Source organism: Cornus florida, unplaced genomic scaffold (genome assembly GCF_030987335.1).
Source record: "Cornus florida cultivar Cherokee Brave unplaced genomic scaffold, ASM3098733v1 CherokeeBrave_3.0.0_Hap2_Chr04, whole genome shotgun sequence".
In the NCBI taxonomy this organism is placed as follows: domain Eukaryota; kingdom Viridiplantae; phylum Streptophyta; class Magnoliopsida; order Cornales; family Cornaceae; genus Cornus; species Cornus florida.
The window spans coordinates 58,572,380-58,586,943 of NW_026775574.1; the positions used below are offsets into that span (position 1 = coordinate 58,572,380).

General features: G+C 32.9%; 1 long non-coding RNA gene across 1 annotated transcript; it reads right to left on the minus strand.

Moving 5' to 3' along the window:
• Positions 1–9,050: 9,050 nt before the first annotated feature.
• On the minus strand, positions 9,051–10,976 carry LOC132303318 (uncharacterized). The gene is made up of 2 exons (XR_009481167.1): positions 10,427–10,976; positions 9,051–10,330 (listed from the first exon to the last, which is right to left on the minus strand). It is a non-coding gene; the product is annotated as an uncharacterized LOC132303318 (long non-coding RNA).
• Positions 10,977–14,564: the final 3,588 nt, after the last annotated feature.

A 14,564-nucleotide genomic window follows, 5' to 3' on the forward strand; every position in this document is an offset into this window, starting at 1 on the left:
AACAGTTTTTGAAAATTTTCAAGTGTTTATAATGCTGATCTATTGATTTTGAAAATATGAGAATATCATCAATATAAACAATAGAAAATTCAGTATAAGGATTAAATATGTCATTCAAAATATGTTGAAATTCTGAAGGGGCATTTTTTAATCCAAATGGCATTACTGTCCATTCATACTGTCCAAAAGGTACACAAAAAGCTGTTTTGTACCTGTCCTCTTCTGCAATCTGTACTTGGTAATATCCAGATTTAAGATCAAATTTAGAAAAGATTACAGCAGATTGCAACCTATCTGTTGCCCACGAATTGACTCTAGAGGGGGGGGGGGGGGTGAATAGAGTCAATGCCAAACAATGGATAATTTTCGCAATATATAGAAATACAATTTCTATTCAACAATTTAAGTAATTATGCAATAATCAAGATATGAGATCAAGATATGGAATAAGCAATTAAAGCATAATTATAAGAGAGATAAGGGAAGAGAAATTGCAAACTACAACACGGCGATTTTTGTGAGGTTCGGAAACTCCTACTCTTCGGCTCAAGATCCCTCTTGAGACTTCCCAATCCAATATAGCTTCTCCTTGCGGGTGGAGAGCAAACCTTTACATGAAGCAAGACCTTGCTTCTTTTCCTTGCTAGGAGAACACCCTTCTCCTAGGCTTCTTTTGGGTCATACCAAACCTTACAAGTTTGTAGAAAAGATTGTAATTGAAATACAAGATTGAATTTCTTTCAAGATAGATATACAAGTGCAAGCTCACAAGAAATATCTCTCAAAGATTTATGTACAAACTTTAGCTCTCAACTAGAGTATATATGAATATAAGTGAAGCTCAAACTCTATAAATGATATGAATGAGATAAGATGATATAAGTGAAGAATGTAAGCTTTTATAATCTCTCAAGTGAATAATAGAGCAAAAACTCTATGAAGATTAAAGTAAGAGCAAAAGCCCTTTTAATCTTTGCTAGAATCTCTCAAGATAGAATAAGAGTGAATGAGAGAGATGAGAAGATGAGAGAACAAAAGCTCTCTTGAAATGTAATATTATGTCTCTCAAAATGGTGGTCTATTTGCTTCAGCAAAATGAGCCTTCCTTATATAGACAGCCGTAGCTTAATATGTCTGTTAGAAGTAGTTGGAAGACTTAAATGCAGAAAAGTGCCGTTGTAGATTCAAATAACTTAGAAGAGCCGGCTCTACAAAAAATTGGAGGAGGCTCCAATAAATGGGAGGCGGCTCCAATAACTGGGAGGCGGCTCCAATTCACAAAATGCATTCTACGACACACAATTTGGTTACTGGAGTGCAAAGAGGCGGCTCCTATAATTGGGAGGCGGCTCCAATAAAAATGGGAGGCGGTTCCATTAAAAAAGTGGAGCAGGCTCTTTTTCTGAAATAGAGACGGCTCAATAGAAAAATGGAGCCTTCTCTAGTTTTGTAGAGCCTTCTCTACTTTCCTGAGCCTTCTCTAATTTTGGTAGAGCCCTCTCTAATTTTTCATTGAGCCTTCTCTACTTTCCTGAGCCGTTTCTAATTTTGTAGAGCCTTCTCTAGTCTTTGAGAGAGCTGGCTCTATTTCTTATAGAGGCTGCTCTTGCTTCATGAAGGCTGCTGCTAAATTGGACAGAAAAAAAGTGCATGACTTCAAATGGACATAACTCGGTCCATGAAACTCCAAATGAGGTGAAATTTAAGTCTAAATTTATTGCCTTGAAGTCAGCTTTCTAAATCAACTAGCCTTGCTCAAAAATTATAACCACAGAAATGGTTATGGTCGTTTTAGTGCAACCTGGTCAGAATTTTCGCAGACCAGAGATATGCATTTTGTAATGCTCATATCTCATTCAATTCAAATCCTTTTTAGGTGAAATTTGAGTCTAAACTCAAGAGATCGAAGTCAGCTTTCTAATGCACCTAGCCTTACTTAAAAATTCCAACTACAAAAATAGTTATAGCAGTTTTAGCATAGGCTGGTCTGGAAATTTTCTGGGCTGAAAATTGCTTCTTTTGAGATAATCATCTTTCTAGCACCTAGGACTTTGATGAATGGTTCAATTTAGTTCAAGACCTATTTCTAAGAGTCTAAGGACATATAAGGATGATAAATATCAAGTTCATTGTGTCCTAGAGTCATTTACTAAATTATGGCAACAAAGGCTTTAAAGATGAAATATTAAGTTCAATGCCTTTTCCTTTTCTTTCTAGACACTAAAGTAAATCTTATGATTAATGTGCATGGTCCTAGCATTTCTAGCTCAAGTTGCGAGTTCTTTCAAAACTTATGCAAGCTTGAACTAACCCTTTCTTAGCAAAGACTTCATATGACAATATCTATGAATGAAGTTCAAAGTCTATCACTAAGGATATAAGAATATGTGAATGATGATAATATGCATGATCCTATAGAGATGAGCTTCAAATGGATTCATAAATACTTTGACATTGAATCCAAAACACTCACTATCCTATCTACCCCTTTTCTTCATGCATTGTCCATGATCGTTTAGGCTTGAGGTAGTATTGCTTTCTTTCTTCCTTTGAGTTGCTTTCTTGCTCATTGAAGTCCAAGCTATCTTTGGACATTGCATTTTGTTCCTTGCAACTTCATGTCTTCATTGTAGCCATTTCTTTCCTTGATGTGATCTTGAATAATGGAATACTTTGAATGATCTTTAGTGCTTCATTGAGGTCATTCTTTGAATGTGAATAATCTATATAACACTCAATGTAAACATTAGTCCTTAAACACCATTAATGGTTTGTTATCATCAAAACACCTAGATTGTCATTGGATGAAATCCTTAAGGTCAACACTATCTAAAAGATCTTTGATGTTGGGAATTGGGTATCGGATCCAATTCAAAGCTAGATTAAGTGGTCGATAATCAATAACCAATCGAGGAATTCCTCGTTCTTTTTCAGCATTTTTATTGACATAAAAAGCTCTGCAACTCCATGGGAGTGGCTGTCAGTGACAAGCTTCTTTGCCATTAAAGAGCTAATTTCAGTTTTGCATAATTCCAAGTAGTCAGCCTTCATGTGGCTGGGACTAGCTTTAGAAGGAATCATGAGATCGGTAAATCCCTTTTCATAGGGTAAAGAAACAATATGCTTCTTTCTGTCCCAAAAAGCATTAGGAATCTCACTACAGATTTCCTTTAGAAAGTTTTGTCGTATTGACTCAATTTTCTGTTGCTCAGTGGGTTGTACCAATCTTTGATTAATTACTAAGGAGGATACCTCCTTTTGCAAATAATTCAGTTGCTTTTCCTTAAAGATAATGTTATCTTTAAGAGCATTGATATGCTTATTTACTGGTGGGGTCAAGAACTGGAAAGTAATTGACTGGCCATGTAAATTAGAGCATATTCCATGAGAATCAATTTTCTCAATTGGCATGATCAAAGCTAAAAAGGGGGTGCCCAAAATAACTTGTTGTGCCATATTTCTGATGAGTAAGAAAGTAGATGGTAAACAAATACCTTCTTTACAGATGAAAACGTGATTAAGTTTATACTTAATCTGCATCTTACCACCACTTGCACTGGTAAGACCTTGAGTGGTTTTCTCAAAATATTGAGTAGGAACCAATCCTTCCTGTATACAGTTCATATCTGCACCACTATCAACTAAGGCAATAGCATTAGTGATGGTGTACTCTTGATTAATTACCAAATTGATAGATATATACCATTTTTGGTAAGTAACTTGATTCAAGAGTTGAAGATAATTCTTGCTTTCGGATTGAGGGACTTCAATCTGGGATGATGAAGTTTCAGTTACAGAGGTGGCTTTCAAAAGAGTAATTTCCAGTTCCATCTTAGTCTGATGAGACTTTAACTGACGAATTTCTTTTTTTAAAAGATTAATCTCCATTCTGAGATCAGGGAGATTAGCAGGACATGAATTCTGTCCTTGGTGTTCTAATCTGCTTAGAACTTCTTTCATGTTGTAATGATTTTTTGCTCTCAGAAAATCTGGATTATCAGTATCCTCATTAGTTCGTGCTAAAGCAGAACCTATTTCAAAGACTTTCATCTTGAGTTGAGGATCTTGAATGCAATCTATAAGATCCAATAAGGATTGTTGAGTCGAAGTCAAAACATTTAAGCTTAACCCATTCATTTCAACAATTGCCTTATAGTAATCATCATGAGAGGGATTACAGGAGCATTTTGGATTTCCAACTTCTGCTTCAGAGGAAGAAGAAGACTGTAATTCCATAACAACTTCCCCATAATCAGCTGATGATTCTAATTCAGAAGAACTAGTATTAAGTAACAATTTACTTAATTGAAGTCTTAGTTCATCTTCTATGTGAAGACTACTAAGTTTCTCCTTAGTTCTGCACTTGTTTGCATAGTGGCCTATGCGTCCACATTTGAAACATTTAGCCTCAGCTTTGGGCTTTCCTTTACCTTTTACTTTAGGAATATATTTCCTTTTAGGCTTAGTATACTGTCGAGAATTATCCTTTTCCTTTGAATAATTCTTTCTTTTGGAATACTTCATTTTCTAAGGTTTTTCAACCTTATTTCTTTTCCTAGGTTTAGGATAAGATAAGGGAGTCTGGTAGGCAAATTGATCACAAAATTCACCTACTTCCTTTCTACCAGTTAATCTTTGTGCTTTTAACTGGGACTGTAACTTCAGATCATTACAGAGAGCTAAACCTTCTTGGATTACAATATTAACTAATCCATCATAGGTATAGTTTCTGTAAGGGATAGGGATACCATTATGCATATCTCTAAGCTTTTTCCTGATTCTTTCAGCAAAAAAGGTTGGTAAACCGTCCACAAATTTTGCTTTCCAATGTTCATGATTTGCATCATTGAGTTGGAGAACCTTTGCTAAGAATACATCTTTATACCACCGGAAATGAGTTAAAGATGGACATCTTAGATTCTGTAGAAGTTCACGACTCCTTTCACTATTAGCACCTTCTGGGCCGACAAAATGTTGGATAATAGTGGTGATGAGGGTGTAAACCGCATCGGGAGCAGGACCTGGTTATTGGGTAGCTTCATCTTTCACTATCTTGGTAGCAGAAAAGATTTCAGCTTTCTGAATGTCAGTGAGAACATTATCTCACCATCCTTTAAGGAATCCTGTAAAACCAGCAACGACAAATTTAGCAATGGTTGGGTCAATATTGTTATTAATTTTACAGACTTGGCTATACATCAACATTTGATGAATAACCTCGTAAATCTGATAATCAGATTTGCCATCTATATTCCATTCATAAATGGTCTTGCTATGAAAAGATTTCTGTGTATGAAAATAATCTTCTTCATACAAGATATCTTGAGGTGTAGGTCTGGGATAATAATATCTACTCGGAGCAGGAGCTGTATTGGAGTGGATATTCTTATCATAGACAATTCTGTTTAACTCAGGTAGCTGAGTGAAATCAGTTTGGAAAACCTCAATATGAGGTAACACATCATCAGAAGCAGAACCTATGTCAAATTCATCATGGGATAAAGTCTGAATTTTAAGTCCTTGAATTTTCTGAGTAAGAAGAGTAAGAAATTCTTCATTCTTCTTAGGATGTGTAAGATTGAAGCCTTTAACTTCAATTGCAGGTTTGACCAATGCTTTGGATAAGGAAGCTTCTGGAGGAGAAGTCTTATCAGTAATACACTTAGTATTAATTGTATTTAATACCATGTCTATTCCTGTTTCAATTCTCCCATGCTGGAACCCTACCGTTTGCAGACAGACATTAGTATAATTGTCTTGCCTGTAAATATTAGAAATGTCCTTTTTAGTAGCATTACAGGACGGATCAATTATTTTAGGTTGGCTATAAGAATAATAATATATAAAACTATTTCAAAGCATAATAAAATGTAAAGATAACATTTAATGTGAGATAAACTGAAAAAGGGATAATTTTAAAATTGGGCCAACGAGACACTCGCACAATCCCCACAACCTTTTATTTTATTTCTTTTGTAGATTGTTATTATAGGTTTTATTTGTTATTTTATAAAAGGTCTCTCTAGAGTATAACAGCATAAAGATGACCACTTCTACTTCTAAACACACTCTCTCTTACTATTCTGTTTTTTGTTTTTATTCTTGTACCATTTTGCTTGCGTGAAAACTGAAGTACGAAATTGATTTGAACAGTCTAAAATATAACTGACTATTCTCCGTGACGAGAAAAATACCATCATGATTGTTAACTAAGTGTCGTGGAAATCTTTGTACCGCTGCCTATTATAGATTATAATTTTATGAGTATATAATACAAAAATAAATAAATAAATAAAAAATCCGAATGTAATGCTTATTATAGATTATAATTGTACTAGATTATTTTAATAGAGGATTTATTATTTAGTTTCTTTCAGTTTTATTATTTATTCTTATTTATCTTTTTGTATTTTATGTTTGTTTATTAGCTAATTGTTATGATATTTCCTTCGATTTCGTGCGCGGACTTGATCGACCCGTGTTCCGAACTCAAGAGGTATTGCAAGGTACACATTGATGGCAAATTTTCCTCCAAAACTATATGTTTAAGGTAGTATAAGACAGCTGTGTATAATTGACACATTGACGTCATACTTAGTTAATAACATATGAGTATTTTAGTAATTTCAGATGGCAACGTGAGGGTATTTCAGTAATTTTGATAGGTCCGTTAATGTATTTGACAGTCTATCGCATATAAGAGAGGTCCGTGTAGAATATTTTCATTGTTAAGCAGGAAGGTCCATATAATTATGATAAATCATAGGGAAATTATGACAAACCATAGGGAATGTCTGTGTAAATTACCCTCCTACAAATTTTAAATAGGGAAAAGAAAAAAATTAGATTCGGATTTAACAAGTAAGCAGTTGGATAATAATCATTATTAAAAATTTTAAAATTTTGGATATGTGTTTAAATTGTATTGGACTATATCAATTGGGAGGATAAAGTTCATCATCCAATGGGAGGACTCAAGTAAAAAGGCATATGCGGCATGTAATTGTGTTACATTATATGAACTCAAACTCAATCATTATGAGAAGGAAGAAATCAATTAGAACTCAAACTCAATAATTCTAAAAAACTTTGGAGTTTCAACATCAACTTTGTTTCAACAATAATAAAAGATTAAACTCTCGATTTCACTATACATGGTGAATCCAAAGTTCACAATAATAACATGAGAAATCCCAAGATTTTACGTTTTTCCCTTAATTCTATTTTTCTTTGTAAAAACATAAAAATATTCAATTAAGTCTTTGTTCATATGGGTTCAATCGATATACAATCATTGTCCATGTAATAGAAAAATCTACTCTTATTCTCTACGACTGAGTTGAACGTTTGTTCTTCTTCTATTTGAAAAGTTAATTCTAATACTTTTATAAGTATTTGCCTTCATCAAGCTTCATATGTTTGATTTTTATTTATTTATTTATGTACTATCGTAGAAAAAGAATGAGAATTTATAATAGTTCTCTCAATTTTATTATGACGGCTGAATCCAAAGTTCACAAAAAGATGAGTAATTGGAATATTTTCTTAATTAGTTTTGCTGTTGATGCTAATATATATATATATATATATATATATGATCTTTTGAGAAAAAAAACAAAGGAAGCATTCAGAGAGAACCGAATAAAGGTGAGAGAGCTACAGGAGAGGAGAGAGAAGAGAAAGGAGGACGTTTGAGGTAGTAATTTAGTAAAGGGTTAATTTTGTCTTTTTATTAATAAACATATAACAGCTCTCTTAAAATTATACCTTAAAAAGTAAAATGAACCAATGGCCGGCCAGAGTTTCTGTATGCCCTTGAATGCATAGAGATGGGAGAGTTTCTGAAGGCCCTTGAATGCATGGACATGGGCCCATGTGAATTCTTGTTCCTTTAAATGCATAGAGATGGGATCCTCACATATTCTTATTTTCCAATGAATTTATAAATACATATTTTAAATTTTCTAAAAATAATTATTACGCATTTTTTTATTGGTTAAATCGAATCTCAATTTTTTTTTTTTTTTTTCCCTTTCTAAAAGAATACAATTATTTTTATACCCAAATTGAAAAAATATTAAATTTATTTGGTACATTAATGAATATGTATACAATCTCAAATACGGGAAGGAAGAGATCAATTAGAATTCAAACTCAATAATTTTGAGAAATCGAGTTTCAACGTCAGCATTGTTTCAACAATAATAAAAGATTAAGTTCTAACAGATTACGCTCTCGATTTTACTATATAAGTGGTGAATCTAGCGTCCACAATCTGTTTCAACTGTAATATAAGATTAAACTCTTTTCTGTTAATTCTATTTTTCTTTTTAAAAAAATTAAAAAATTCAATTAAGTCTTTGTTCATATAGGTTCAATCAATATACAACCATAGTCAGTGTAATACAAAAATCTACTCTTATTCTCTACGACTGAGTTGAACGTTTGTTCAAAAGTTAATTCTAATACTTTTACAAGTATTTGCTTTCATCAAGTTTCATATGTTTGATTTTTATTTATTTATGTACTATTATAGAGAAAGAATGAGAATTTATAGCATTTCTTTCAATTTTATTGTGACAGGTGAATTCAAAGTTCACAAAAAGATGAGCAATTGAAATATTTTCTTAATTAGTTTTGTTGTTGACTAAAAGGTGGTAGTGAACCAAAATTTTCCCCGCGCCGGTGGAGAAATATTTTTAGCTATAAATTTAATACTTGCCACCGGAATTAAAACAAAAGAGCATTAAGAGCATTATTGTCCCCTTCCTCTTCTTACTCGTTTTTTGACTCGACTATTTTAGAATCGTAGCAAAATTGGATATGCAAACACACACATAGATATATTAAAAGGATAATGCTTAACTGAGTAGCTTTACCTTACTCACTTTTCATGTGTTTCAATAATAAAATACCATATCAGCTTTAACAAAAAAGTCAACCGCGTCCAATTAGAGAATAAGAATATACAGGAGAACGTGAATTATTTGGTTATTAAAACTGATATGGTATTTTGTTATTGAAACACACAAGAAATGAGTAGCTAAGCATTTTTTTTTTTATTTTTTTTTATTTTTTTATAGCAAAATCGGGGTCACATGTCATCCACAAGGTGCAATTACAAGAGGCTATGCCTCCTAGTCAAACCAATAAAAATAACAACTTATAAAGTATAAATATTAGATAATATTGTATTTATATTGTTGTATAAGAGTGGTTGAATGCTCTGACCTCTCTTTTGAATGAGAGGATTCGTATTGTGACACGATAATTTTTAAAATTAGATAGGAATAAAGAGAGCCTTGAAATTATAACCACATTATATAATTTAATTATTTAATTCAATTAAATGTGTTTGATAAGTATTTAATTCAATTAAATGTTTGATAAGATAATTTAATTATCATTAAAAATGATAAGCAATACTTAAAATATGATAAAATTTTAAGTGATAGATATTGAAAATTTAAAAATATATAAAAAAATAAAAATTATTTTTTAATTAACACATAAAAACTTTAGTACTACTTAAAATTTAAGTTTTAAATTTTTGAGTACTATTTAATTTTCAATTTGACTGACGCCATACGAAGAATCTTTTGGGCCATTCAGGGGTATCTGAGTCGTTGTCGGACTCTTTGGTCACAAAGTGTAAATATAATAGTAGTTTTAAGTTTTTTTGGGTGAGATGACAGACATCAAATGGACCACGTGCTTCGGCTTATGCCGGCCCGCTGCACATCCATTACCACCCCCCAACACTCTTTGCACGTCAATTTTTTCAGTTATTTGATTATTAAAACTGATGTGATATTTTATTATTGAAATACACAAAGGATGAATAGGATGAAGTTATTCACTGATAAATAGTTAAACATTATTAATATTAAAAACAAAGTCAAAAAGTTGTAAATGGCAAGTACTTTTTGACTTTTTGAGAACTAGCAAAATTTAAGATTGCAAGTTGGGTTAGCCCAACCCAGCCCAGCCCCAACCCAACCTCAACTCGAATCGGGTTGGGTTGGGCCAACCCGAATTACACCCAACATGGGTTGTAGTCATAACCCGAACTGAATTTTTTCGGGCGGATTGGGTCGGGTTGACGGGTTGAGATTTTTTTTAATTATTTTTTTTTTTTGGGAAATTTATATATATCATATATTATATATATATGTATATTATATTTTTTTATTATATTATTTTTATTATATATATATATATATATATATATATATTTAAGGGCAAATCGTTTCAGCCTTACCAATCGCCGCCTCCATCTCTCTTCACGTTCTCAACTCTGAACTTGCCTTCTCTCTCTCTCTCTCTGCAACTGCAAGGTACTAAATCTACAAGAATCAGAATTTCAAAACCTGTATATTTCAGTTTATCTATCTGTTGCAATAATCAAAAGTTCAAAACCTATTACCTATATCAAAACCCAAATCGGCATTTCATTTCAGATTGTTCAAAAAATCAAAACCCATATCTTTCAGTTTCCATCGCCTGCTTTTCCAGTTCGGGTTCGCCGTTCGCAAGCTTCAGCCGCTGTCTCTCAACTCTCAAGCTTCGCCCATGGACGGCGGCAGAGAGAGAAAGAGAAAGAAAAAGAAGAGAGAGAAAGAGAAAGAAAGGAGAAAAAAAAAAAAATTAAGCCCCTCTCAACTCTCAAGCTTCGCCCCCTCTCAACTCTGCCCATGAATGGCCGTAGAGAGAGTAACAGAAAGAAGAGAGAGAGTTAGCGAAGAGAAGAGAAGAGAAGGATGATGAGAGAGAGTGTTAGCGAAGGATGAGGAGAGAGAAAGTTAGGGTTTGTGATATGTGTTTGTCGTGGATTTTTATTTTTTTTTATGAAATGTTTAATTTGGGTTCTCGGGTTGGGTTCGGGTTGAACCCAGCCCAAACCGAATAAGGTTGGGTTTTGAAAAAACCCAACCCGACTTAAACCCGAATTGTGAATTTATATGTCCAGATTTTAAAATTTATGGGCTGGACTCGGGTTGGGCTGGGCTAGCCTGCCCAAGTTGCACCCCTAGCAAAATTAGATATGCAAACTATTCCACTGAGAGAAAATCGGAGAATTGTATATCTAAGAAACTTGGAAACTGAAAACTGAAACTAAGTACATGATTCTGAATCCATGCCCAGACAAAACGCCAAAAATAAAAAAATATGCTATTTTTAGTTCATAAAAGGCTGCAATATTGGACCAGAAAATTCAGTAAGATGGAGGCTTCAGGCACTGGCCAGCAGTTTCTCAGGTTTCATTTATGTCATCCTAATAATTTTTTTTTTTTTTTTCTGTTATTTTACTAAATTACTATCATTTCATGTAGTCTCTAACATGGATTATTGATCTCCTTTTCTCATCTTCTCAATGTTGGTAAGTAGTCATTAGGCAGAAGATATGTAACAATGTACCACTGGGGATCAATTATTCTGGTATTCTTATCTGATCACTTCATAGAGAGTAGGCAGACAACTGAGGTAAATTGCTGCTTTGGTTTTCCAAAAAACAAAAATATTTCTTCTTAAAATATTTTTCTTTTTCAGGAAAAAAATAATTTTTTATTTTTCTATATTTAGTAAATGTCTAGGTCAAGGTTGAGGTCGAGTCTATCGGGCGGGCATGTAAAATAATTTGTCGAAAATTAATGAGTAAATTATTTTTGTTTTGTCTTCGTAAATATTTTATGACAACCAATTCCAACAAAAAACATCCAAACAAATGGAGCCTAAATTGAAAATAAAAAGTAAGGTGGGAATAGAGAAGGTGTTAGAATTTAGAGACAAGGACCTTGAATCTAAGTGGGGTGACATTGGAGGGAATAGAATTACCCACTATGCTATGATTTCATGCGCAAATTTATCCAACAAAAATGATGATAAGCAGTGTTTGTAACCGTCGGTGGACGTGGAATTCTAAATACTTGAAGGGTGCATTTAGTTGCATTGAATTGAATTGAATTGAATTTGACTTCCAATTTTATGTAATTGAAATTCAACAAATTCAATTCCAAATATAATGTTCGTACCAATTTTGGAATTCATGTAGAATTGAAATATAATTCGAATTTTTTTTTCTTTTTTTTTTTTTTGGAATTGAAATTAAAAAATAAATAAATTTATAAAAATAAATACGTCCTCTTGTCCTACAAAAAAAGTAAATTAAACACAAAAGAAATAAAGACAGAAAATACATTTAAAAATAAAAAATGATCTGAATAACAAAATTATAAAAATAGAAAATGCATTTAAAAAATTAAAAATGATGTGAAACTTTTTTATATTATAGATATAGATAGATGTAGATAAAAAATATATAATACAGTATATAAAAAGAGAATGACTCAAAAATTACAGATCAAGTGATGATAATGCAATTTTTTTTTTTTTTTTTTTTTTTTCAAAAATTTAAATAAAATTGTATAATATTCAAGGTATGTTACATACATGTACAGTATGGGTATTGGAATACACTGGACTGATAAACGACCATGTAAATTGATCTAGCCCTAGGGGTGGACTTGTACAATCACTAAATCATTAATTTTGCAGGGAAATGACAGTGAAAGGGGGCCAGGTATTCTGCAAGGTGGGTGAGGGGTGGACTTGTACAATCACTAAGACAGAGACGGCTAAAGCGGGCACACCTTTCTCCAAATGTGCTGGTAGCAGCTGCACCTGGGTCACGTACGTATAACATACCTAAAACGTATTATTTCTATCAAATTTGAGGTCATATAATTCATTGAAGAAGTTGTTTCTGTTCTTTTTCATTGCATTTCTTGAAATTTAAAAATAAAACTGGAAGAATGAGGCATCATATGTGTGATGGAATTTTAGGCATATAATCAAAAAGCATGCTGTTATGGTATATAATTGAAATGCAAGTGTAATTCAATTCTCTTTTTTATGTTCAAAAAGAGAATTGAATTCTTAGATATGTAAGGCGAACCAGATAAGGGTTTTTGCACTAATTCATCCATTATCTTCTTAGGAATACAAACGTTGATCAGATCTCAAACATGCAAGACAGTCTTGAGAGCGGCAAGGTATTCTGCAAGGTTGGCGAAGGATGGACATGTGTCGTCACCAAGTCTGAGGGCCCCGATGCAGGCAAGACCTATTTCGAATGTGGTGAGGGTTGCGTCTGTGTAATTGATGAAACAAATGCAGTGAAGACTGCATATGCATGATTTGTGGTCCTTGTGGACCTTGGAGTTCATAGTTGAACTACATAGAATGTAAAATGGCGTGTGGAAAGCTTGTAATTAGAATGTTATTGTTGATCTGTATGCAGTGTGTCATGGAACTTTGCCAATATGCGGTGACTAAATATAAGGAGTTGGGAACTCCTAAACTGCATGTACCGTAATTTTGTTGTTGAAATAAAGGGACACTATAAGCCCTCAGTCGTGTTCTGGGGTTAGTGGTAAGTTGGTAACTTTAATAGTTGTTTAATTGTCAATAGAACAATACTTGCCTTAGACTGCATAAATAGAAATGCTCTTATGATGCTGACATGAATCAATAAAAATGTAACATGTGTCAAAAACTTTTTAAAATAATTAAAAAAACATTGTTTGGACTTTTTTGCGGATCATCCAAAAGGAAAGATTTTTTTTCCTCATACGTGTGATATTTTCTATTCCAAACCCTTCATATTGCAATCCGTTACCGAAGAAACTAAATAATTAACCTAAACGTGGTAAATTAACCACAATTGTAAGACACCAATTACCAATGGAGTTTAAGGAAATCAATTTGGCAAGTGATGATAAATCTCAAAATTTTGGATTACACTAGAGTTATGCGTATTTATTAATTAGCAGCTTGAATCATTTTTAAAGATTGGATGTAAAAGATTATGGTTTGGGAATGAAGGAGGTGGTAAGCAATGGAAGTGGTGGAGGTCGGCTGGCGGAAGAAAGGATTAATAATATTAGGGTTTTACAATTGGGGAGATAGCGGGTATCAATGGGGATTTAGTGGGAAGAGAGAAACAATCGTGAGTTAAAGAGAGAGAGAGCCTACTACCAGGTCTCACACACACGTGAGAAAAAATCATCTTCTTTTTTGGATGACCTGTGAAAAGATCCGAATGATTCAGGTTTAATTTTTTAATATTTTTTTACGCATGTCATGTTATTGATCCATATCAACATCAGAAGGAGAGCCTTACTTATTCGGCCTAAGGCAAGTTTTTTCCTTGTCAATGTGTTTATATATGGATGTCCATAGTAAAACTGATCAGCTGGATCTTGTCCTGCAATGGTAGGCTTCTGTGAGGAAAGGTAAACTACAATAACTTCTAGAGAGATTTTGATAGAGAAAATCAATAATCTCGGATTCTTAGGATTTCTTAGTTTGAATTTCTTATACTTATCTAAGTAGTTTCCTGATTGTTATTTAGTTTCCTTATTGTAAAATTTGACTTACTTAGAATACGATAATCTCGGATTCTTAGGATTTCGTAGTTTGAATTTCTTATACTTATCTAGATAGTTTCCTGATTGTTATTTAGTTTCCTTATTGTAAAATTTGACTTACTTAGAATAGAATTT